The sequence below is a fragment of the Mustela nigripes genome, chromosome 7 (genome assembly GCF_022355385.1).
Source record: "Mustela nigripes isolate SB6536 chromosome 7, MUSNIG.SB6536, whole genome shotgun sequence".
NCBI lineage: Eukaryota > Metazoa > Chordata > Mammalia > Carnivora > Mustelidae > Mustela > Mustela nigripes.
Window position 1 is genome coordinate 79,368,719 of NC_081563.1, and position 21,727 is coordinate 79,390,445.

A 21,727-nucleotide genomic window follows, 5' to 3' on the forward strand; every position below is an offset into this window, starting at 1 on the left:
GACTGCCAACCATCCCCCAGCTCCCATATTCACTAAAGGAGCTGGGCTCTTGCTTCTTATTAGGAGAGCCTGGGAGGGGAGAAGGAAGAGGTAAAGGGGCATGTAGTGTCATGATTAAGGTTGGGACAGAAAAGAGAAATTTTCTCTATTTATGTGTTTTACCTATATTACCAGTTTTGTCTGTAGCGGTTGAAGATAGGAAGGTGCTGACCTATGGCTGGCAGGTCGTGTGAAGAGAGAGGTTAAACTGAGCTGAGCGGAGGTTGAGCTGAGCTGACTGAGTTTAGTTGAGTTGAGCTGAATTGAGTGGAGCTCAGTTGAGTGGAGTTGATCTGAGCTAAGCTGAACAGAGTTGACCTGAGTTGAGCTGAACTGAGTGGAGCTCAGTTGAGCTAGGCTGAGCTGAGTTGAGTTGAGCTAAGTAGAATCAGAAGACAGATCCTACCCTCTTAGAATCCCCTGGAACAAGGCATCTATTCTGTGCAGAGATTGAGTTAGTTTTCCTTAAAACTGCTTCTGGCAACTGAAGCAGAGAAATGCTTGTGGAAAGGACATCCAGGAAGACCATCTCAAGATTCTCTGCTGGTTTCCAGAAGCAACACTCCCACAGGTGTCCCCCTGAAGCTCCTCACTCCAGCCAGTCCCTGGGCTGCCCCCATTTCCACTGTGTCTTTCTGTCCCTGCTCTTCATTTCCACTCCTCCTCTCCACTCTCACTCCCCCCTCCCATAGGAATGACCTCCTAGTACCTTCTCCAGGAGGCTTTCTGAAATAACCCAGTGCCATCTAGAGCTTCTGTATCTACCTATGTAACACCTTATACTGATTTCTGTCCTCCATTTGTTGTGTCACTGTGGGTTCTTCCCCCTGAATAATTATAAATGCTATGAAGGAGAGATTTGTAATTCCTTAGAGTCTCCCAGAGCAAAGCCCAGTATACAATAGGTGCTCAATAAATGCTTCTTGCATGAATGCTTGAGAGGCTGTATTAGCTCATATCCTAAGATACACTTTAATAAAGTTTGTGTCATAACTGGGTGAGCTTTGTACATTCAACCTATATTTTAATGTTAATTCTGAGAAATTTTCTGTTTTTCTGGCTCCAGGCTTTGGATGCTTTGAGACTGCTGAAGAGCTCTGGACTAGGAATAGGCCATTAGGCCTGGGTCCCCGCCTGCCATTAATTAGTGTACACTCTAGAGTAAGTCAGATAATGTTTCTCCACTTCCCTGTCTGTGCTATGGGTCATCATCTGCTCTTACAGAATGTTGTGAGCAGAGAACAGGACAGAGTTTTGAAAGAGCTTTGGTGAATGCTGAGTAAATGAAGGAGGCCATTATTCCAAGGGGCTCATGAGGGATTCATTCAACAAATCTTTACTGATCATCTCCTCTGCATCAGGTATTAGGAAGAAAAATATAAACGTGCTTCAGACCTTGACCTTGGGAACCTAAGAAGAGATTCAAACATTAGCAATAGATAAGTGTTACAGTGAAGTGCCAAGAACATAGGGGGAGGAGGGAGAAAGGCATCTGGGAGTGTGGAAGGGAGTGGCATCAGAAGAAGCCTTGAAGAAATGATCCGCTGTCTCTGGAAAGAAAGGCCCATGGGCAGTAGCGCCCTCCTGGCAGTGTGTGGAAGGCTGAAGGTTTGGACGGGAGAAGTGAATGGGGCTCTGTGACCACAGCAAAAACCAAGCTGGCTGATGAGGCTGTGGGGGAGGGATTGGAGACTCAAGAAGGCAGCAGGGCCGGGGAGCTGGCTGCTGCTGGCCAGTGCGGGAGTTGAGGGGGAAGACAAGAGACAAGCCGGTGTTGGGGAGAGGAGGTTTCAGATCTCCTGTGGGCCTTTGGCCAGGTGTAGGCAGGCAATGCCTGGAGCCACTGGGCGAGCCGGGAGGCCAGGCCCCTCAGGGTGCTCTGCAGGAATGACACAAGCACAGGGTCTGGTCCTCCCCAGTCTTGAGGAGCACCTAAGACAGAGATGGCCGGCAGGAGACCTCAGTGTCTTGAAGGGTAGGGCGTGGGAAGGAGCCCCAGGGCGAGATTATTCTCCTGCTCTTCAAATATGTCAGGCCCTTTGTACCTCGGTGATTCTGTGCTGGCTTTCCATCTGTGAGTGAGCAGGATTGTTCCTGCCTCTTATCCTCCGGTCCCAGCTCCCACGTCACTCCCCAGGGGCTCTCCTTGCCCAGAGGTCCTTCTCACTATTCTTTCTTTATATGGTCCCATTAGTTTCTTTCACAGCACTGACCCCAGTTGTCCTTACTGGCTTTTCTGGTCTGTCTCTCCTGCACTGAAGTGTCAATTCCATGAGAATAGGGACTTCGTCTCTCACTCCGAGGTAGTGCTGTTGCCTGGCGTCCAGGGTCTGGTACGCAGTAGGTGCTTAATAACTGACTGATGGTTTGGCTATGCAGCATGACTTAAAGAGCATTGAATTTAAGCATGCGGTGTCATCTCTGGGTTCAAGCAGGGATCGACATTCCCCATGGTAAAGATTGAGAAACCCAGAGCTCATTGTTAGTCTTAAGGTTGTGTCCCATTAAATTTCACAGTCAGGGACCAGGAGAGTCAGCAACAAAGCCCCAAGGCTGAAATTCTGGCTCTGCGTGCCCCTCCCCCAACTCAAGTACAGAGCATCAAGTCCTAAATCCTGAATCTTAAATCCAGCCTGCTCAAAGGACACAAGCTTGCATATAAGGATCTCCCACGTATCCCAGGCAGCCATGGAAAATGGGAAGAAGAGGCTTCAATGGGCAGAAGCTGCCATCAGCTTACTTAGCAATACATGTATTTTTTTTTTTAAATAACAGATTTAAATAAGTAATGCAAACTGTGAAAATCTGTGGTTAAAAATGAAAGGGGAGGGGTGGGAATAAAGAATCTAACAGATGGTTGCCAGGCCTCCCTTGTTGACAGGTGGGATAGAATCATCTGCATGAGCACATCTTTGAAGGGCTTCTTTTTATTGGCCCATCTACTGGTAATACTGCAGCGTGAGCCCAGCCCAGAGTGGCCCTGAGAAGGAGGCCCTATGGCTTGGCTGTGCCTCACCTCTGGCTACAGTGTTGCCCCCTTACCAAAAGGAGAAAGAAAATTCTACATGCCTAGTCAAAAGCGTGGAGGTCAGCCAAAGCCCTTGGGGTAGCCAAGTCACAGAGCACACACACACACATCACTTCTTGTAGCCCCTTGGCCTTCTCCCTCTCTGCTCTGCTCACACCCGCTCTTTTAGTCCAGGATTTGTGCGGTGCTGGGGAAATCCTGCCTGGTCCACTAATTGGTTCATGTGGGAGAGCCACGTGCCTCTGCCAGACCATAACCCCTCAGAGGTAGGAACCAGCCGGTGTCTCCAGCATCCCTGTGGCCTGTCACAGGCCTCCCGCGTCTGAGGTGTTCCCATGGGTCCGGGGCAGTCATCCCCATTTCCCACCATGGACATGGGTTTGAGGCCAGGCTCCACAGGCAGGGCTGCTCATCCTCAGTCTTCTGCCTCTCTGTGGTGCCACTGTGAGTCGCCGGCTGGGCTGTGTGAGTGCGGAAGGCTGGACCAGACACTGGTGCTGAGTGAACCGGAGTGTGCGGGTGGTCCACAAAGCCCTGTGGGGTGGTGGGAGCTCTCCTAGGAATCCAATCATAGTCTCAGGGCCGCCTGCCATTCGCTGAGCACTTGGACCAGGCACTGTGTTAAACCCCTTTTGTGCAGAACCGTATTAAACCATCACCCACCCTATGAGGTGTGCTGTGTCGCCACCATCATCGACCCTCATTCATTGTACAAGGAACCAGAGACACGAAAAGGGCGAGGAACTTGCCCAAAGCCACCAGGTCAGCAGTTGAGCCAGGATGCAGTCCCACTCCCCACTTTCTGCTCCAAGCCCTTCTGGGCGGGGGCCATAGCCCACAGGCGACCCAGACCTCACCTGCCCCACAGTCCCACCTGGGCAGAGGCCCCAGGTGCATGACGGTTAGGTGGGGTAGGAGGTGCCTCTTGGTGGCATGGTGGTGGCTCAAGTCCCTGGTCCTCTCTGGCTTCTCATCAGTAATATAGGGTTTGCAATAGAAGCTACCTCCCAAAGTACTTGGGAAGATAACGTGGGCTAATATGTGTAAAAGGCTTAGAAGGGGGCCTGGCAGTGGATGCATTCATGAAATGTGAGACTGCCACTATTATTGAGAACATGATGGTTCCAACTGGAACATTCCAGGTGTCTGTCTGACCCGCAGTCTCTGCTCCCAGAGATCATGCTTTGACTTCCAATATCCGCTCTTTTTTGAACTTGTCCCTCCACATCTCATTCTTGCACCTTCTTTTCTCCGCCTCCCAGCCCTGACATGCCACCGAATCTATTTAATTCATTCTAATGCTCGGAGCCCCAGATCCCCGAATATGACAGATTGGGGGTGGGGGCGGAGGCAGAGAATGGAGGAGCTTGTGTAATAAGACATAAATAAACTTTCACATGCCTCGGGGTTTTTTTTTTTTTAATTGCAGATTTTATCCTGTCACGGGGCAAATTTTGCCTTGCCTTCTCTTGGATCAGCGGGAAGACATTTTATTCCCGCGTCTCTCCCCAGCACGCAGCACACAGTAGGTGCTCGAAGGGTGGTGACGTGTTGGGTCCTGTTGGGCCAATGTTTCTGCCACGTGCTGCTGGCTCTAAGGCCTCACAGGCGCTCCCTCGTTGTTGCACTGCTACCATCAGCAAGGCTCCAGGCTGGGTCAAGGACAAGCACCCAGATGTCTGGCTTATGAAGGAAACGTGTTCAGGCCTCTTGACGGACACAACGTTTTAACCCCTTAGCTTGATCTCTGTGGCTCCTTGTTGTTCACCCTTACTTCTGGCATCACTGGCCTCTAACGTTCAAGAAGGGGGTTTCAACAGAAACTTTCAGCTTGGTGGATGGTGGGGCACAGGTGAGAGTGGTAAAGCTTATTAGCCCATGCCTGTGGGGACTTCAGTGTTTGATTTGAACCTCGTGAAGAAATCCCCCAAAGTGTCTACAGACATCTCTCTCATGTCTGGAAAGGCCTTCTTCGGGTTACCTCCCCGAGGAGTCCAATGTAAAAACTGCAAATCATGGAGGCTTAACCCATCACACCCATGTCATAGTCAGAGAGGCCAGGGTTCAAATCCATGTCTCAGCATTTGCTGAGTGAATTCCTTACTTTTTGCGCCACAGGTTCCTCGTTGACAGGACAGGGTTAGAATCCAACCCCAGTGGGCTGTGAGGAGATCACTGGGTTTGGTGGAACTGTCCTCACTCTTATGTCCTGCTGAGCCCAGGCCACTGAGGAAAGAAGAATTTTGAGGGAGAGAGGAGAGGAAAAAGAAACAGAGGAAGGTTGCTTCTGGATTGTATTAGGCCCTGCGTGGGACGGGGTGGTGGGCGGAGGCTGGGAAGGGAGAGAGCCATTTACCGGCACAGTCAACAAACAAGGATTGAGGATATAAAGCAAGGCATTGTGCTAAGTGCTGAGGAAGTAAAAAGGAATTTGAATTTCTAAGTTATACCCCTTCTACTTCCAAAGAGAATTTGAAGGTGACTCACAATAAAAACCACACATGCAGCAAGATCACTGAAATAGAAAATCAAGTCCATGGAAATGAAGAAAAGAAACCAGTGTTATCACCATGAGCCTAAGTCTTGTGTGCATTCCGTCATGTAGTCCAGCAAACCCATTTTACAGAGGAGAAAGACAAGAACAATGAGGCATGCCCAGGGCAAGGGCAGATGCGATGGGCATGACACCTGGAGCCCATGACAGTTTTAGGAGCCCATGAAAAGGTTTTAAAATTTCTTATAAAATCAGAGGAAAAAGAAGAAAGCTTAAGTTGAAAAAAAAGTTTTAATATGTAATATTAATGTATTCTCTTTTTTTAAAAAGATTTTATTTATTTGTTTGACAGAGACAGTGAGAGCAGGAACACAAACGGGGGAGTGCAAGAGGCAGAAGCAGGCTCCCAGCCGAGCAGGGATCCTGACATGGGTCTTGATCACAGGACCCTGGGATCATGACCTGAGCTGAAGTCAGACACTTAACAACTGAGCCACCAGGCACCCCAATATTAATGTATTCTTTATACCAACATTAGTTTTTACTTAAATTGGTAAATTTAGACAAATTAGTCTAAAATTAGACTGGAATTAGATTCCAATCTAACTCAATCACTAAGATGGTCTTAAATAACTTGTATGACTCAAGTGAATCTCAACCTTTGGGAGACTGCTTTCTCTGCTTCTGAACCCAGTATGGCCAATGGTTGTGACCAGCTCCTCGTGGCAGCTGGGAGAGGGTCTTTGAGTCCCTGCGACCTATGCTGGATTCTCACTGCCCTCCTCCGCAAGAGGCTGGACTAGCCCACTTCCTGCACTGGTGACCACCTCAGTGGGATGGACCCCATCTGGCTTTCTGGGGTGCTATGCCGGGATGCATCCCTGGAACCCATGGTCCCTGCCTGTTGTGCGAGTGAGCACTTGGCACCTGCTCTGGCGCTATCTCATGCTTCCCTAGCTACGGCTTCCTGCTGCTCCTCCATGTCATTACATGGCTGCTTCTCCGGGACTTGCACTCTTCCCCCACCTGCACAGGTAAGGGATCCCTGGCCCAGACACTAATTGTCGCCTTCATACTTTTCTGGATGCTTCGGGAACTCCCAGAGTGCCAGATTATGTGTGGGAAAGGTGGTGGAGGCAAGAATGGTGGCAGCAGAGAAAAACCTTGGTGTATGATCCATCTGTTCTCTCTACCCCCATCTCCTGCTCACGGTCTAGCAGAATAGAAGGAGCAGGTGTTCCCTCTTCGTTTTCTCAGAACTAGTCGGGCAGACCCAACTCTTACATGAGAGCTAAAGGAATTTAGAAAACCCTTTCCTTTAACCATGACCACATTTCATCCAAGAGACTTGCTATTGATGCAGACAACAATCTCGTCTGAATGAGTTGAGCTGATATTTTATATGCCTCCCTCTCACCTCATGCCCCAAACATTGCTTCGGGGGACCAGAAACCCCCGAACAACAAGATTTACAGTATATGAAAATCCATCTAAAAGTGTTTACCCCGTTGCAGAAACCTAACTGTTCAACAGGAGAAACCAACTATGCAGATATTAAATTTCAAAAGAAATGCTCAGTTGACCCTAGAACAACAGGGGATTGGACTGCATGGGTCCACTTATATGTGGGCTTTTTACAATAGGGTACTGTAAATGTATTTTCTCTCATGATTTTCTTAATAACATTTTGTTTTATGTAGCTGACTTTCTTGTAAGAATGCAGAACTTATTACATATAACATACACAATATGTGTTAATTGACTGTTTCCATTATCAGTAAGGCTTACGGTGAATGGTAGGCTATTGGTAGTTAAGTTTTGGGTCGTCAAAAGTTGTTTGTGAATTTTTGACTGCATGGAGGGTTGGCATCTCTCACCCCACATTGTTCAAAGGTCTGTCATATCTGTGCCTCCTTCCTGTACGAGGAAGATGGAACAACATGGAGAACATGAGCCTCAATTCTTGTTTCATAAACTTTCATCCAATAGCTGTTTGTTTTATCACCTTCATAAAGGTAGAATATTAGGTATTGGTAGTGAAAGAGGGCTAGTCAGGTGAGCCCAGTTGTGCTGCACCTGGTGTCCTTACCACTGGATGCAGCTTGGAGACCCCAGAGAAGATAGCACAGCACAGCATGACTGGTCTTTTAGGCAGGGGTTAGACTAGGGGGAAAAGTCATTATCCTCCTCTACCTCCTTGAAGGATAACAAGGAGGGTTTTTTTTTTTTATTTTTTAATTTTTTTTAAATAAACATATAATGTATTATTAGCCCCAGGGGTACAGGTCTGTGAATCGCCAGGTTTACACACTTCACAGCACTCACCATAGCACATACCCTCCCCAATGTCCATAACCTCAACCCCTTCTCCCACCCCCCTCCTCCCAGCAACCCCCAGTTTGTTTTGTGAGATTAAGAGCCTCTTATGGTTTGTCTCTCTCCCGATCCCATCTTGTTTCATTTATTCTTTTCCTACTCCCCAAACCCCCAACGTTGCATCTCCATTTGAACAGGGAGAGTTTTAAGAAAGAAAGAACACATAGCCAACCTCTCATTCATAACAGGTTTTTTTGTTTTGTTTTGTTTTGTTTTGTTTTTTTAATTCATGTTTCAAAATGTGAACCAGAAATAGTTTGAGACTTTGGGGAGGAACTGACTTTTGGGAGTAAATGATTTCCATAAGTATGACGTATTGAAGAATAAGAGATCAAACTCTTAAGATCTTCTGGATTCAGACTGGGCGTATGCAACTATTGAAGACCTGGATACAAATCATGACTCTTATTCTGGACTGGGAGAAAGACTCCAGAAGGCTGAGTAGCTGCCTTATCCAGAAAGAATATGATCATGAGGAAAATCAAGATTTGGGCGTTGGAAGGCACTCAAGAGATCGTCTTGTCCAACCACTGCCTTTGAGATGGAAAACAAGACAAGAAGTGTCACCATTTCTATCAACATTGTGCTGGAAGTCCTACCCATTTCAGTAAAAAAGAAAAAAAAAAGTAAGGGCTAAGATTGAGAAAAACATAAACAAAACTTTGAATATGTACAAATAACATTATGTGAATAAAAACCCAAGGGTCTACTAATATTACTTGACTAATAAGAGAGTTTTGCAAGATTGCTGGGTATAAAAGAAACATACCTAAAATGAGTTTTTTTTCAATACATGGACAATAAACATGAGACAATGAAATTTTTAAAAAAGTGATCATTTACACTTTCATCAAAAATGAGGTATTTATGACTGAGTCTAATAAAATGTTAGACTTTAGGAAAATTATGAATTAAGCAGAAATTTCATTTCCAAACTCATTGAAGATTATTACAAACACAAATAAAGTACCCTTTTAAAAGTGTCCCAAATTGAATCAAAGGCACATCATCGAAGTAAAATACTTGTGACATTAATAATTCATTTAGGTTGTATTTTCCATTATTCCAATATTCCATTATTCCACTATTTAAACATCTTTTTTAAAGATATGAAATAATGCGGTTTGTTTGAGTACAACCACAGTTATAAAGTAGAGGAACTTAAGACAAAGACCAAATCTGCTTCATAAACAGGATGAGGCAATCTAATCACCACACAACATGAATCTTCCAAACAAGTTTGCTAAGAAACAGCTCCCATACTTAGTGTTACAAGTAAAACAATCTTCTCATTTAGAAAAATCACAACATCATTTGATTAATAAAGTCTATTCTTCCCCCAGTTTTCAACTTGCTTATTTTCATTTAGAAACTGTTATATTCAAAAGAAAAAAACAAGTTTTGTTATGGGATAAAATCTTAGGAACAACTAAAGAAATACTCAATTTTTAAATTAAGATTTATTTATTTGTTTGAGAGAGAGAGAGAGAGCACAAGAGAGCAGACTTGGAGCTGGAAATCAGGACCATGAGATCAGGACCTGAGCCAAAATCAAGTCAGACACTTAACGGACTGCACCACCCAGTGCCCCCAAATACTCAAATTTTTAACAAAAAGGTTTCCCTTCCCAAAATGTAAGCACCAGTAAATAAAATAATTCATACATCCAGTAAATAAAACAATTTCTATTCCAAGTATAGAAACACAGTAATTTGCTTATGAAAGAGGTGTTGTGTATTTGGTGGTAACATTCTTGTTGGTTTTAAACATAAAAACACTATACCAAAAGAATGAGGCCATTATTATTTAAAGTATCCTCCTTCACCCAGTTTCCTTATTTGAAGAAACTCATGAACTTCTGTAGAATTTTGGCTCTAGGACCAGGCCACAAGAAAGGTGTGAAATATCTAAAAGTCATTTGGCTGGAGAAGCATTTTCTTGAGACTTGGAGGCAGTCAGTCATTCACCGCTTTACACTTAAAAGCATGCCTCAGCGAACTTCTTTCCAGCCTTTAGGATAAAGGATCCTTTAGGATAAAGGATCTCCAGGGGCCCAGATCCCAGGATCTGGGCCCCTGGAGGTGCTGCTTCCTACCTACCTACCTACCTACCTACCTACCTTCCTACCTACCTACCTAGTTCTTATGGTTGTCTACCTACCAGCAAGCATTCCGCATACAGCACTGTTGAAGCTCTGCAGCTGCCTGCCAGACCTTGACCCTCTCCACACTGGCCTCCAGCTGGAGTGGCTCCATAAAGTGCTGTGGGGCATTCACGTTGGCCCCAGAAGACATGGCAGCAGTATGGGGCTCCAAGGGCCTGTAGGCTAGACTTCTATAAAAAAAAAATATTAAACTTTATTGAGAGACATTAAGGGATGCTGTAAGGAATGCAGAGGTATACTATCTTCATGAATGGATGAGTTGCAGTATAAAGATGTCCTTTCCCACAAATTTATATGTGGGTTCAATGCATTCCAATCAAAATCCCAACCCATGATTGCATGTAGGATTTGGTAGACTTGTTGTCAAATTCAGAGGAGAGTGCAATAAGAAGAAGAAAAACAAAGTGAAGGAATTGTCCTACCAGGAATTACGACTTACTATAAAGTTATAGTAATTCAGACACTGTGTCATCATAGGCATAGAGAAATAGATCAGTGAAACCTAAGAGAGAGCCCGTGAACAGATTCACGTGTATAGGGATACTTGACATATGATAGAGGTTGGATTACAGAGCACTGGGGAAAAAGAAAAAGACTTTTTAAAAATGATGCTGCAATAAAAGAGTGGAGGAGGTTTTGCCTGGATGGCTTAGTCAGTTAAGCGTCTGCCTTTAGCTCAGGTCATGATCCCAGGATCCTGGGATTGAGCCCCACATTGAGCTCCTTGCTCCTTCCTCTCCCTCTGCCTACTGCTCCCCCTGATCGTGCTCAGATAAATAAATAAATAAATAAACAAATAAATAAATAAAATCTTAGAAAATAGGGGCACCTGGGCGGCTCAGTTGATTAAGCATCTGCCTTCAGCTTGGGTCAGGATCCCATGGTCCTGGGATCCAGCCCTGCATCAGGCTCTCTGCACAGCTGGGACTCTGCTTCTCCCTCACCTTCTCCCTCTGTGATCTCTCTCACATTTGCTTTCTCTCAAATAAGTAAGTAAGTAAGTAAATAAATAAATAAATAAATTTTTAAAAAACCTTACAGAATAAATAAAATGAAAAGTTTAACAAGAATGAGTCATTAAAAAGAACAATGAATTTTATTTTTTTTTTAAAGATTTTATTTATTTATTTGAGAGAGAGACAGTGAGAGAGAACATGAGCGAGGAGAAGGTCAGAGGGAGAAGCAGACTCCCCATGGAGCTGGGAGCCCGATGTGGGACTCGATCCCGGGACTCCAGGATCATGACCTGAGCCGAAGGCAGTCGTCCAACCAACTGAGCCACCCAGGCGCCCCAAGAACAATGAATTTTAAAAAGAGTGGTTAGGAAATGTGTTATAAAGGAAGTAAGTCCCTTGTAGGTTCTTTACTGATCACTCCAACACGCATGGACATTGCACTTGGGGATGCATATGAAATGAAAGGATTTATTATACTTGCATCCTAGAAGAAGGCAGCAGGGCAGGCTACACAAAGTCAATTATATCTCAATTGAGAAAAAAAGAATGCGTACAGTAAGTGTTTATTTACCGAGCATAAAGATCAGCTACACAACTAGCTTAAACTGTATGAAATGGCTATCATCCGACCATTTTGTCTCTTACGTCTTTCCCTAATATTTTCAGGGTGCGTACAGAGAGGTAAAACCATCAAGGAAAGCAAGGTAATGGTGACCAGAAAAGTCCGAATCACGTCACCTCTGTGGAGAAGGGAGGGAGATTTCATCAGGAGACGTGTGGAGCAGGGGATGCTTCATAGGTAAGCGACTATTTCTTGATCTCATGGGCGGTTGCAGAGATACTTTCTTTATAGGTACTCTTTAAACTCTGAATAAGTTTTGCGCATTTACAAAACAGTATTTTCTTTTGAAAAGTAGATGCCAGATCTGCATCAGGGCTCTGTCGCTGACCAAGTCCTGTTATCTCCCAGTGGGGGCGCAGAGTGCAGGGTGGCTACTGCTGGAAGCCGGGAGCCACACCCCCCGCACCCCCCTCTGTTACAGGTGACCTGTAACAGTCACCTGGCGTGGTTGATTTGTCTTGTTTTGTTTTTCCTGGATAACGATTGCTAACACCCTTATTATTCCATTTATCATGATAGATTCTAATAACTGTTTATGTGTGCTTACCCTACAGAAAGTGTGCCCCTTGAGGGCAAGGCCTGAGCTCTTTCTGTTGACCCCTTAAGAGCAGAGTGCCTGGCACACTCTAGATACTCAATTAAAAGTCCCTGAAAGGGCAGACTCTAGATGAATGGACGGACGGACAGAACCGACAGACAGATGGACAGAGCTCTTACTGGTCATAGGTCTTTGATGGGATTTTATTTGCAGGACGAGTGGAGAGATTTTTTAAACCAAACGTGGGGAATAGAGGGGGTTTGTATGTGTAAATGTGCTGGTGTGGTAAAACCGTCGAGAGCGTACTTAGTGATGTAGTGAGGGGGACAGTGCGTGCTGTATTCTGAATCCTCAGTTCTGTGCCCATCGAATTAGGCTGCTGGGACTCGCCCCCCCACACAAGGCCTGCTGCTTCCTTGCACAGCTCTGGGGCAATTACTCACTTGTGTTTGGGGTAAATAGGAGTCACAGACTGGTGCAATGAGGAAGCTCAGAACTGGCCTTTGCTGGGGAGGCCTGGAGGGTCGGCGCCAGGAGGGCCCAGGAGGGGGATGGTGGGAAGTTGCCCCCCACCTCCACCACCAAGGGCTGGTCCTCCGCATGCCTGCCTTGCCCCCTCAGTCTTAGAGGTTGAGCACTTAGATGATGAGTTTTGGGGGACATGTTCCTTTCTCGTTCTCTTTCTTTCCTTTTTCTCTTCCTTCTTGCCTGCTTTCCTCTCTTCTGCCCTCCTGTCTTTTCTCTCTTCCTCTTTCCCTTCTTTGCTTCTCTGTTGTCCCCTCCCCCTTTCTCTGGCTCTCCCTCTCCCTCCCAACCCCTTCACCGGGCAGTCTTTCTAGTCCTCTGTTTCTATCTCTGTCAGTCAGATGGACCCAGTGGTGAAGAAACCCAAACACGTTCGCTGTTCTCCCCTCTCCTCCACAGGAGACCGACTCAGACTGCAGTTCTTAGGAGGCTGAATTGCCTCAGGGCCCTTCCCCCTGGGTACTCTCCACCTCCCTCCCCTGCAGGCCTTGGACCCCTCTGGGTGGCCTGGAACCTGCTCACCAGGCAACCATGAAGCCCCCAGGGACTGGCCCAGGGCCCCTTCCCAAGGCCAGAGCAGAGGCCATCTCTTACTTCTAAATGTATCCACCCTTAACTCCAAGAGTGAACGTCCCTGCCCACCCCCAGCCCCCGCCTGCCTTTCTGGACCCCATAATAGAAACGAACACAGAGTTTGGCTGCCCTTCTTTTCACCCCAAAGAAGGGCTGCTTTTGCAATAAGGGCATTAGAATATTGTCGTCTGCCAGGAACGCATAGACCTTTTTTCTCCAGTGCCTGCTCTGGGCTGATCTGGTCTGATTGACAGGAGAGGTAGACGTGACAGCGATGGAAGGAGGAGGGCGGGAAGGGGACTGGAGAGGTGGAGTCTGCGAGGGTAGAGGGAAGCAGACAGAGAAGGAAAGATCAAGTTCCAGCATTTTCAAATTGGTGGAGGGCATAGAAGACCCTCTAGCAGGCTGCCCCAACACACATACCACCCATATTTCAGAGGAGGAACCTGAGGTCTTAGAGACAAAAAGAGATTTGCTCTCATCCTGCAATGGTCATCGGCAGAGTCTGGACCAGCAGGCGGGTCTCTTGACTCAGATCCCAGCCCAGCACCGCCCCTCGGCCTGACTCAAGGCAGAGAAAATTGACTGTCTTGGCAGCAAAATGAAACCTTTTGATTTACGAGGAATTCTGAGATATCTTCCAGTTGACAGTCTTTGGAGAATTGCACAAGCCCACACTTTTGTGGAGGCAGCATTTAATGAAACGAACACATGAGTTATTCATTTTTCATTAAGGATGACATGCGGGGAGAGTCCATGTCTAAGGAGGAAAAATGGGTCCTGGCCTGGGGCCCCACAGTCCCAGGTCCCAGGGAGCGCTTGTCTCAAGACACAGGGAAGGGCAGGAGGTGGAGGAGTAAACACCTTCCAGACACTTACTGTCATGTTCATTGGCTCGTGCAATTCTCATAGGGATCCAGAGCTAGGTACCGTTGTCCTAGCATTGCAGATGAGAAAACTGAAGCTCAGAGGCGGCAAGTAATAAGTCCAGTGTCACCCAGCTAGTGAGAAACAGAGCCAAAATTGAAATCCCAGGCTGCTTTGGCTCAGCTTCGACAAGCTGTCCGTGTGCAGAAATGGGAAGACAGCTGTGCAGCCTGGGGTCCAGTTGTGCAGACACTTGCTTTGGGTGGATGCTCCAAGGACAGAGGAGCCCTGGGGCCTGGCAAGGGCAACCGTGAGCATTAGTGGTCAGCCAGGCCCAGCTGAATGGTGGCCGAGACTGTGAAGTCCAAGGACCAGCTGGGACATGACAGTGATCCCCCACAGGCTTTGGTCTTGTTGCTTTCCAGCTTGGAAGCCTCGGAGCAACCTGTGTCAGGAAGCCCAGTCGACCCCATCTCAGAAGCAGGCATGACCAGCGTGGGCCTTGGAGCTAGGCAGACCCCATTTGGAATCCTGAGCTTGCCACTCATTAACCATCAGGCCCTGAAATACGGCCTCGATCGCACTCTGAAGCCTCAGTTTCTATACCAGCAATAGATGCACACAGCACTTACCTCTTGGGCATTGTCATGAAGTTTGAAAAGAATACTATTAATAATAATGATGCTGGTATGGTTACCAATAGCAACTGTTTAATAGCAATGACAATTAACATATTGAGTGCATTTTATGTGCCCTGTGTTACTAACTAAAAGTGAATCTTCAGCCCAATGCTCTGAAGTATAGCATTATGAGCTCCATTTTCCCTATGAAGAAACAAGCTCAGAGAAGTTGTTTCCTTGCCCAAACCACATAGTTAGCAAAAGAACATGGTCAGAATTTGAACCCAGGTCTCTGTGTATCCCCAGCCCATGAACACGACTATCTTTATAGGCAAGGTAAGTAGCACATGGTAAGCATTCAACAAATGGGAGTTCCAGTCCCTTCTTTATGCCCTAAAAACCCAGATTCCCACAGTGCCCACCAGTATTTGCTTTAGGGCTTGCTTGCCTGCGTGGAGTTTTCTGGAAGTCAAGAGAAAGCTAAGGAGGCGGGTGGGGGAGGGGGCACCACTCACTGCAGGCTCCCCTCCCTTCCCTGGCTTCCTTGTGGGGTTTGGCAAAAGCTGCTTCACTGAGGCCTCCTGTGTTGCTGGAAACAATGCTAGTTTATTTTGGCACTGTGAAGAGGGCCCAAGTCCACCCCCTGGACACTTCTGTGGGAAGAGGACCTAGAGAATGTGGCCCAGGCCCTATCAGGGCCTGCTGGCTGCCCAGCACATCGCGGGCACAGTTACAGCTGTCACATGTAGCTCAGAAAGGGAAACGAGGTCCGCGCTTTCTTCCCTGCCCCCTCCAGAGCCCCCTCCACAAGGATGTCAATCCAAGGACCTGGTGCTTCTACCTGCCCGCTCCTAGCACATCCCTATCAGCACTACAGGCACCTGGTGGCTTCTGCACCTGGGTCGCTGGGTGCCTGGGGCCAGTGTGCCGATTAAAGTGGGGGCCACCCAGAGTTGCAGGAGACCATCATTGGCCCCCAGGGCCAGCCCCCAATGGCTTAAGTCCACAGTCAGCCAGCCCGGGGCCAAGCAAGGAGTGCTTTCGCATCTGTTAGCTTCTATTTCCAACTCCTCACACCAGCTTCCCCAAGGAGGGCCTCACTTCCCTGTTTCACAAACCCAGGGCTGGAGGCTCAGGGAGCCATGAGGCAGTTGGGTTAAGCTCAGGAAGCGAGGAGGTCAGGGTGGAAGCAGGCTGTGGCCCTCCAGCTCTAACATGGCTGGGTCTGTCCCAGCAGGGGGATGTGGGGAGCATCCCTTCTGCAGCACTCTCAATAGAAGTTTCACCCAGGCGTTGTCTGAGCTCCCCTGGTGTTCCCTGGGAAAGCCACATCTTTAGGCTTTCCAGGGTTGAGCTAAAAACTCCTTCCCTGTCACTTTCCCACAGGCCCCAAAAATCCTCAGTCTGACTCCAGGTAAAGGGAGGAGATCCAGACCTCCACCCTGGGCCATACTTGTTCTTCAGAAATGGGAAGATGGCCCCAGATGACCCTCGATCATCCATATTCTTGCCCTCAGACTGGTGTGGCTATGGGTACGGCGTGGGTGCTCTCCCAAGGATCCGGATCCCGATCCAGCACCCTGGCCCTGTGAGGCTTCTCTTGCCCTCACTTGTGAATGCTGCCCTGGGCTCCGGGTGGAAAGTACGGGAGGCTTAGGGTGAACGGTTCAGCCAGGGGAGCCCACCAGGCAGGCCACCAGGCAAGAGGGGTTGGATAGGGACTTGTACTTGGCCCAAAGCACTGAAAAGTCCCAGCAACTGAGGAAGACACCCAGGTACTGAGCTGGTGGTGCCCTGTGGGTGGGAAAGGCCTTTGGGCCACAGGGGCAAACTGAGGTTCCCTCTCCCCACCCACATATCTACATCCCACACCCCCCCCAGCTTGGCAGCCCAGGGCTGGGTGGGGGGCGGGGGCTCTGATTTGCCAGCAGTAATGGCACAGATGACAGTTTTCAGGGCTCCTCCTCCACATGAGCCCCTTGATCCCACAACAACTACTAGAAGGAGGTGGGTGGGAAAGCTTCGTCTTAGGTTACAGGTGAAGCAGGATCCGAGAGCCCAGAAAAGGAAAGGGAGGCCTGAATCTGGGCTCCTGGCTCCCAAGCACAGCAGAGCTGTCTGCTCAGCCCTGTCCCCCTCTTCCTCTGTGACTCTGGGAAGATGGGTCTGGGGACAGCTGCACGGCACAGATGGAAATAAGCAAGCCCAGTCAAAGGGCCGTGAGGAAAGTGACTGATGGGTTGCTTGATCAAATCATCGAGACTTCACCTCCCACAGGCCCCGTCAGGATCTTTTCGAATTTCTTTGCTGGAATAATAAAGCCCTGGTGAACAGGGGAAGCAGCCCAGGTCAGCCTAGCTCAGCCCACCTTCCTCCCAGTGCCCTCAGAACAGGAGGAGAGCAGATCTGCACTCTAGTTCCTGCTCAGGTCGAGGCTGAAACAAGGCCGTTCCTATTTAAAGCCACACCTCGTTCATCACTTCAGCGCCCACCAACAATTAAACCTAATTCAATCAAGCACTGATAACTAATTGAAACCAGGCCTCACAAATGGGCTTGTCAGTGGCTATTTAAAACCGTCCCCTAGCCTCCAGGGCCTTTTGGAAGTGGGACTATTGGTGCTGCCCAGAGCAAAGATCTGCGGGGCAGGCTGGCCTGGGGGTACAGAACCTGGGGGGAAAACCTGGTTTCAAGTTATGCACAGGGCCGGGTCTAGGGCTTCTGAGTTGGAGCCACCCCTGCCAACTGGGCTGGGCTGGCTCTCTGGGGGGAAGAGAGTCGACTTCTGGGAGGGACACCTGGAGGAGGGAGTAGGGGAAGCAAAGAAAAAGCAAAAGTCCACCCCAGAGGTCATATGAGCCCCAAACGGACATGCTCCCGGTATTTGGTTTGGCTTGATTCTGGCCCCGATGACACTGTGGCGCCTAGGGAGTAGAAAAAGCATCAAAACTCGGGTTTGAACCCGGACTCTGCAATCAACTGCCCAGTCCTGTGACCTTGGCCTGCTCTTGGAGTTTCTTGGCCTCACTGTCTTTACCAGCATAACCAGGATAACCAAAATCTCTCCCCAGACCCACCCCCTCCAACCTGGGTTGTTGAGAGCCCTCAAATCTGGCCGCCAGTAAAAACAGTGGGAAGACGAGCAGTCCTAAGACAAAGGAGCTCGGCTGTAGAGTAAACTCGAGCTTGCACTGGGTCTGGTTCGGCGAAACTTGGTGGATTCCAACGCATGGTCCTGAGTGATACTTGCTGTTCCCGTGTCTCTAGAGCTGCAGGGCCATGCAGCAGATGACCAGGTATCGATGATGACCCCTTCAGGCCAAAGATCAGGCTGGTGTACTTAGGGAGGTCTTCCTAGAGGTGGTGGGCTTGAGGCGAGCTTTAAAGGGTGGGCAAGACTCAAGAAAGCCGAGAACTTGAGGGAAGCCAAAGAGCTGGCAGCGAGCTCTCTCAGTGATTTCCCATTTAATCCTCCCAAGCACCCTGATTTTCTAGGATAGGGATGCTGAAAGTCTAAGTGACGGGCTCCTGAGAGATTAAGGCAACCAGATGTTATCTTGGACCTCCTGATGCCGGCTGCCAGGGTCCCACTCTGACCGCACTGACACCACCCCCGCCCCCCATGAGCAGAGGATACCAGGGTAGAAAGGCAGAAAGACCCCCAGCAGGGCTCTTCCGTCTGGGATTCCCACTGCAAATCCTTCTCAAGGACAGAAAGTACAAATGATATGGTTTGAAGGCAAAGAGCTTTGGGGAGAAATTGGGGATGGGGTGCGGTATCAGGAGGGGCTGAGGAGCATGGGGTACTGAGCCGCCCATCCCGGCCCTGCAGGGAACCGGGGCAGCCCGAACAGGGGGATAGGGGGCTTGCGGGTCTCCAAGTTCTCGTGTGTGGGAGGAAAAAAATCTCTTTTCTGGGGCCTCCAGGGTTGAGAAGGAGTGAGATCATGTCTGGGGAGGGAGGGGGCAAGGACACAGGATATGAGTGTGCTCCCAGGGGAGCACGGGGGAGCTGAGGAGCAGGGCCTTGAGAATGGCTACTTCCCTCGCCAAAGTCCCCCATGGTCTCTGCCCCTCCCTTCCTCCCTCCCTCCCTTGGCCGTAAGTCAGGACCGTCTGACTCTTGTAAGATTCTCCAGGGGTCTCACACACCCCACTGGACTGCAAACCCCTCCCGGGCAGGTCCATGGCACCAAACTGAAGTGAAAAGCTCAGGGTCAAGAGTAGCGCAGCCTTGACCCCCACACCTGCCACTTATTAGCTTTGTGATTTTTAAGCCTGTCCCCTAACCTACTTGAGATTCTTCTATGCAAGGTAAAAACAGGACCTCTCCCATGTGGCTGTCCTGAAAATTAAATGAGTTAATCAGAGTAAGTGCTTACCAAAAATACCTTCCCTTGGTATTCCCAGAGCAAAGTCCCCATCTCCGCATGTAGCAGGGGCTTGGGCAATTAGCTGATGGCAAGCTCAGGACAGCAGCCGCAGCAGCGGGATTGGGCTGGGATTGGAGGGAACGCTCCCGTGATGGCAAAAGAAGGGCAGATTCTTCTCCGGGCAGTTTCTTTCCTGTGACACGTCAGGAACACGGCAGCCCCCTGTGTCAGCTCACCCTGAGGGAACGCCCCCATCTCCTGCAGAAACCCCAGTCTCTGTGGGGTCTTCTTCCGGAGTCTTGGCCATGCCTAGTGGCAGGGGTGGGACGAGGAGATGGGGAACAGCTGAAGCTTAGCTGGCAAGGGCTGGGATGGATGCTAGCTCCCGGCAGGGGACAAAGGGAGGAGAAAGGACCCCCTAACTCACGACCCTGCAGAGGCTGTTTGAGGAATAAAGAGGATACCATGTATCGCTCTCGAGACCAGTGCCTCAAACTTTCTGTGAAGGACCCAGATTTGTAAACATTCGATCGGCCACAGACCAATGCTTTTGTAATATACAGCAAAAAAGGACTTACTAGAAGAGAGGATCACACACTTAGATTTTGTGGCAACATCAAATTGCCCTAAGAACTTGTGCTTATTCTCCATCTCTAGGCTTCTCTCCTCCGCATCCAGTGACAGCTTGCACAGGCGGCTAGCCCTCCTCCTCAACTGGATGGGAAGCGGGTGCCTGACAGCCCCTCACCCGCTGTTTGGAACCCTCTGCACCCCGCCACCCCCAGGCCTTCCCTGGTCACCTGTGGCCATAAACCTCTGTCTTTCTGGGACAGTCGCAATTATACATATTCTGTCTTGGGGCGATGTGATCCGACATGTTTTTAACAGCTGCCGTACGATAGATGTGAGAAGGCGAGCATAAATTCTGACTTTGATGCAAAGGAGGTGAACCGGGGTCCCGGGGGCGTGAAGCCCTTCCTGGGGCGGGTGTGGACACAGTGTCTGTCTACTGGGGAACAGCGTTAACAGCAGCTGCTGTGTTTCAGAGCACCTTCCATCTGCCAGACCCCGAGCTCCAAGGGCAGTATCTGCTTTTTCCTGACAATTCCACCAGGTAGACATAATTGTGTCTGAATTAAAATGAGACTTCTCAGCTCAATGAGTCCCTAGGAGCTATGCAGGGGCAGCGCAGCCCGGAGGGTTTACAGCAGCCCGCCCTCAGGCTATACCCGAGCTGCCCGGCACCTGGAGGGGCTCGGTAGCCCTGCAGCTTCTCCAGCCTCATGTGCTAGCTCCTGATGTGAGAAACCTGGCTGGTCCCCGGGGATCCCAGGTGACTGTGATGCTCAGGGGCCCCCGGCACCACTTTTCTCAAAGACACTGAGGCCTGGAGTTGGCAGAGAAACTGGAGAGACTCCATGGGACACGGCCCTTACAAATAAAGAAGACTTTTTAACAACAAGAGAACATACTTCTGTTACATCAAGGGTACAAAGCTTTTAAGAAAATTTATATTTAGTTCTACCTCAACTATGTAACCGGAAAAAAAAAATTAAAAAAAAAAAAGATTGGAAGGAAAATTCCAAAATGTTGATGATCTCCAATGAAGGGATTATATGTGATCTTTCTACTTTTCTACATTGAGCACGCATTACCTTTATAAATAGAAAAGCAGTAAGCCCTGTTTTTTTTTTTTTTTCCCAGATTTCATTTATCTACTTGACAGAGAGAGATCACAAACAGGCATAGAGGCAGGCAGAGAGAGAGAGAGAGAGAGAGAGGAGGAAGCAGGCTCCCCACTGAGCAGAGTGCCCAATGCGGGACTTGATCCAAGGACCCTGAGATCATGACCTGAGCCGAAGGCAGTGGCTTAACCCACTGAGCCACCCAGGCACCCAGTAAGCCCTGTTTTTAAAAGAGAAAACTCCCATCATCTAGGCTACCCTAAGCGTGGGTCAACTTTTGCCATTCTGGGGCTAGGCAGAAATTACTGGGGTTTTGTTTTCTTCCTTGGGAGGGCAGGAAGTCATTATTTCCCACTGGGTTTCATGCTAGAATTAGGAGGCTGAGAAAAATTCTGGCTGAAGAATCAAGAAAGGTATAAAAACTGAAGACATGTTAGGTCATTTGTGAGGGACCTCTGCCTGTCTCCACAGGCCTCCCCTCCTCCTCCACCACCTGTTCTGGGAGTTGCTTCTGGAAAATACCATCATGCCTCTCGCCTTTGCCCCCACTGTCCTGTCAACCTGGAAAGCTCATCCCTATCCCTACCCCACCCTTGCCACTCACTTTAACATCTTCAGGCATTGTCTTAGGTGTTCATGTTCCATGAAGAGCTTCCTTGACCTCCAAAACTGAGTGAGGGCCCCACGAGCACCCAGACACCCTAACCTCCCCTATCAGTGTATGTACCACATTTGATTGTGATTATGGCTTACTTCTGTGCTTCCCTACCTGCCTCTAAATGCGCCATGTGGGGGCCCCTATGTGGCTCAGATGATTAAGCCGTTTGCCTTTGGCTCAGTTTGGGATCGAGTCCCATGTCAGGTTCT

General features: G+C 48.7%; 1 protein-coding gene across 5 annotated transcripts in view; it reads left to right on the forward strand.

Moving 5' to 3' along the window:
- Positions 1-21,727, forward strand: part of SOCS5 (suppressor of cytokine signaling 5) — a 118,239-nt gene that overhangs the window by 86,887 nt on the left and 9,625 nt on the right. For 4 of the 5 annotated variants that reach the window (XR_009405410.1, XR_009405407.1, XR_009405406.1 and 1 more), the window contains exon 2: positions 11,724-11,856. The gene's annotated coding sequence lies outside the window, so the exon portion shown is untranslated. Of the gene's footprint in view, positions 1-8,159; positions 8,564-11,723; positions 11,857-21,727 lie in introns of those variants that run through there. The other variant, XR_009405409.1, reaches the window with a different exon arrangement.